Source organism: Setaria viridis, chromosome 8 (assembly GCF_005286985.2).
Source record: "Setaria viridis chromosome 8, Setaria_viridis_v4.0, whole genome shotgun sequence".
Classification (NCBI taxonomy): domain Eukaryota; kingdom Viridiplantae; phylum Streptophyta; class Magnoliopsida; order Poales; family Poaceae; genus Setaria; species Setaria viridis.
In genome coordinates this window covers 28,098,369-28,103,103 of record NC_048270.2, presented here as the reverse complement: position 1 = coordinate 28,103,103, position 4,735 = coordinate 28,098,369, and positions in this window count along the sequence as shown.

The window sequence follows — 4,735 nt, the reverse complement described above, 5'->3', positions numbered from 1 at the left end:
AAGAATCTCCTTTTCAGCATTGAGAGCAAGACAATACAATTGAGCAAGATGCATGCATGATTTGCTAATTAACAAAGTTCGAATTTCAGAATTGAGCCCTCTCATGAACCTACTCATCACATCTTCCATGCATTCATCTAATCCACCATACATGATACAAATTTTAAAATTATGGAAGTATTCTTTCACAGTCCTACTACCTTGCCTCAAGTTGTCTAATTTAGCAAGCAAATAATCAGCATAATATTCAGGAATGAATGCATCTCTAAAAAGAAATTTAAAGTCTTCCCAAGATTCTAGAACTTTTATGCTCATCAAATTCATTATCTACTTTTATCTCCCAATCAATGTAATCTTTAGGATCAAACTTACCATCATATAACGGCAAGTATTGAATGACATCTTGAATATGAGAGTCTAGTTTCAACAGCTCAAACATCTCCGTATCACCTGCCATGATTAGTAGAAAATAAGAAACACAAAAATAATATGTATCCTCCTGTCAACTACTAGGATGTGTTGGTTGTAATTCTCTCAAACTTAACTTGTAAAAACAAGCCCTTACAAGTTCTTACCAAGCCAAACAGGAGGTAACAGCAACCAACAAGTCTACAACCGTGGAGTGAAGTGTATCGGTGCCGCAGCAACAAAAAACCTGTCAAGCTGTAGTCGAATATGTGGAGCTGTAGGTGGGCTTAAGCCAGGAAATATACTAGCACCACGTTAGTCACAAAAGCAAGTTGAGTAATCATTCAACGGTGGTATTGTGCTGGTCCTAGGCTAAACCATGCTAGAGACGTGAGCCTAGGCATAAAGGTAGTCACTGAAAAGAGAAACTAGCACAGCACAAAGAAATCAACAGATTCAACCCCTTCTTTCTTCTCCTTCTCTTGTCTTTTTTTTTCTTCTTCTTTTTTGTTGTTTCTTTTTTTGTTGTTTCTTTTTTTTTGCAGAGGCCTAAAACTTTATTTGGTACTATAACAACCCAAACAATAAGGCTATTGCACACAGCCCTTCGAATATTAGATTTAACAACTCTTGTTAATACAGCAGATGCGGAAATCTCTAAGATGATTGTGGAGCGCTCAGACTGAATTTTGCTGCAAGGTCAGATCCGTTGGAAAGAAGACAACTTCAAGTTTCCAGATTGTATTTAAACTCCCAAATTGGACATCATATGAAACCGTGGTGGTAGAAACAAAGCAATGATGTATATGGTGATGGTGGATCTCGTGGTAACCAAAACGTGATAGAACTCAAAACTCTAAAGGAATGGACACATTAGTAACTTTTTATTCACAGGTGAAACAATTCTTTATCATAATGATATGTGATACATTTGATGAATTGATGCTGCACCATGATGTGTATTCGTTGTCAATTTTAGAAATACATACATGGATCAAACATAGTGTTAAACACACATGGAAGGTATGGAGGACCAAAAAAGTAGATTGGGAGCCAATTACAAGTATTCCTAACGTCCTCCACCAGGCCACCAGTCACTTTTGGCCCAAGGAAAGAAAGAGATCCAATCCAACACGTTTTGGTGCTGGATTCGGACTGCAGCTCTAGCCCAACTTGCAATGGCCGCCACGACCTCATCCGGACTCTGTTTTAGGTGTTCAAGTACTCCTTGGAATCTTTATGAAGTCTATTTTCATATGCATCTGGAATCATATCTATATCTTCTCTGAGTCGGCCGCAATCATCAAAATACTACCGAGAGGTTTTCTGTCCAGAGGTGCTGCGTCGCCTTATTTTGGCCCAATGGGCCGTGTATCAAGTTGGGTCCATTAGGGACATGTCCTAGGGTTGGAGCACGACCCCAACACCCCCCTGGTCGTCCTCCTATGTATTAATAAGGATTAGAGCCACCACAAACAGATTGGGTTTTGTTTTGATGTATGTTTAGCCATTGCTACTTCCTTGTAGACGCGTGTGTCGACTAGACCATCTGTTCTACTCAATTCGGAACCCCAACTCTATGAGTTCAGATTAGTTTTCATCTCCATAATTGCAATTTAGTTGCTTTTTCTACTTGTTCTTGCTTGTTCTTCGATTGCTTGCAGGACGAGTGCCCTAGTGGCCGGGTGACGCGCTCCACAAGATCGCGGCAGCCATTGGAGGTGGTGTATCGGTTGCTAAGGCGCAGCTTGGAAGGCTGTAGTCGGGCCGTGAACGTCGTCTCCATCCACCAATCGAGTTATCCACGCCTCTCTCATCGAAAGATCGGGACTCAACCCTAGCGGGTTCATATCAGTTGGTAATCAGAGCAAGGTTTATCGGTGAGAGACTTCCAGTTCCTTGCTGTTTTTTTAATTACCTATAGTCTAGAAAAGCACAAAAAAGATAGTAGATTAGTTTACCTGTAATCCTATAAACCCTTTGAGCCTTTTCTAGCATTGCTTAGTTAGGGCTTGTTGAGTTTTTTTGTTGCATCGGTTGTGTCGAGTTGCTGGTCTTAGTGTGTATTCCTTTAGAGTTTTGAGTTCTATCACGTTTTGGTCACCACGAGACCCACCATCACCATATACATCATCGCTTCATTTCTGCCACCACGGTTTCATATGATGTCCTCATCATAGTGTACCTGCAAACGATGACATAATATACGCATTTTTGGACCCTTTGTGCCAGCATTCATGAACGGTCCCCATGTGTCCTACGCCACACGGGTAACGCATATGCAGTTTCCCATATATTAACACATACATTACCATCCACTATAGTGATGGCACCCAAACGTTTAACGCTGAATGGGCAGCGCTTCATACGATACCACGTCGCCGTGATACCACATTCACTTCCCATATAAATCGCCTTACGGGATATTGGTATGTTTCACTTCCCGTACCTGCACGATCTTTATACCCCGTATATTTCTATACGGGCTATGCTCAAGTAAGCCACTGCTTGAGCGCAACGTTCGGATCACATCTCACCGACAAGAGGATTATTATTGTGAAAGAAAGTAAGTTTTGACAGAAAGTAAATGTGCTGGAAGTCAGTTATAATAGTAGCCACCTTAATAATATGTACCCATTAACCCCTAGAGCTCACGTGCTATCTTCTTAATTCTTTAGCATAACCAACACATTTTAAGGACTCAAAATTCATTTTAAGTTTTTAAAGCCCCAAAATAGCCTTGTTAACATCATCCGCTGCATGTTTCGGCTCTGATACTAGTTGTGGCGGAAGCGCCCAAATTAAACCGGCTTAAGCGGTCATACACACTTAAAATGGTGTAATCCGACATTCTGTCGGGTCAAGCCCGATGCAACCACTGAATATCTCGATCGAAACAACATGCAACAAGTCTCACTCAAAGATTACAACAGATGATACAACATGGTATTTCAGGTTACAAACATAAAGTTCATAATTAATTTATAAACCAAGTTCGAATTCATAAAAGATTACAAGCTAGAGTTCTTGATGTAAAATGCAGCGGAAGTCTAAACGATAAAGCACAAAATAAAGATACATGACGACATGAGTAGCCCGCCACATGTCATCCCACACGAGACCACCTCAAGGCGAGGTCAGAGACCGCTGAACCGACCATCCTTCAGGTAAAGGACGACCATCCCAAGGTTGGCCGGCAACCAACTCTAACATTTCATCACTAGTACCTAAAAGTAACAATAAAGCAAGGCTGAGTATACTAATACTCCGCAAGACTTATCCGACTATGGTATATACTTAGCCAACTCCTAGTATGAGGCTTTTGGCTGAGGGGTTTGCTTTGCAAAAAAAAAAGCAACTAATAGTGGATCCTTACTTTCAAGTTTTAGCATCCAAATTAAAGTTGAGCTAACCATTCTAAGTGAGCAACATTTTCAAAACGTTTCAGTGTGGAAAAACAATTGATTAGATAACAACATCAACATCATTTCTCATTTCCTTTCATTCCATTTCTTACTACGATGTGACACGGTGATCAAGGTTCTCTTAACCGAGAGCGGTGGCGAATCGATTTAATTTTATAACCTTGCAAGATGGACCTATACACACGACATATGCATGCCCCGTCGAGCCGCACATGGCAAGCAGTCCCCTTAGAGAACGATGGCAGTTGTGAACTCCTGTGACCGTCGAGGGCTAATCCCCACCGGTACCTCCCCGGGCCTGCCGTGAGTTTCTAACTAGCACACGAATAGGAAATAGGACCAACTCAATCTGCAATCGCGCCCTAAGTTACTAGGTTTTACCAGTTTCAACTACCTCTTACTTCCAACATGTGTATAGTACTGTTCAAATTCGATCAGCAGGGCCACAATGAACGAACCTTAATCGACACAGGCGGAGCGCAACCACAATACTAACTTCAACTTTACTTTCTGATTTTCTTTCATCAGTGATCCATTCTCAAGTAACTTGCCAAAATTATTGAAAGGTCCTATGTCTCGAAAGTGACAGGCAATCACTCGACTTCTACCGTTATTAATTAAGCATGGCATTTCTATCGACCTACACATACTAGTATTTTGAATTTGGAAGTCACAAGGATCATGCAACTAAGGTTTCATTCAACTCCTAGGAACTTAATGCATAAAAGTAAACACGTATTTAAGATAATTGCATAGTTTCGAAATTAGGGGTTATGCTCCGGGCCTTGCCTTCGAGGCTAGCCCTTGGCTCTTCTGAACTTTGGTTCAAGTCTCCAGTATTAAATTCAAGGAAAAACATTAGTTATGAACTGTTTACTCTACAATGCTCAAGCAATAATCAA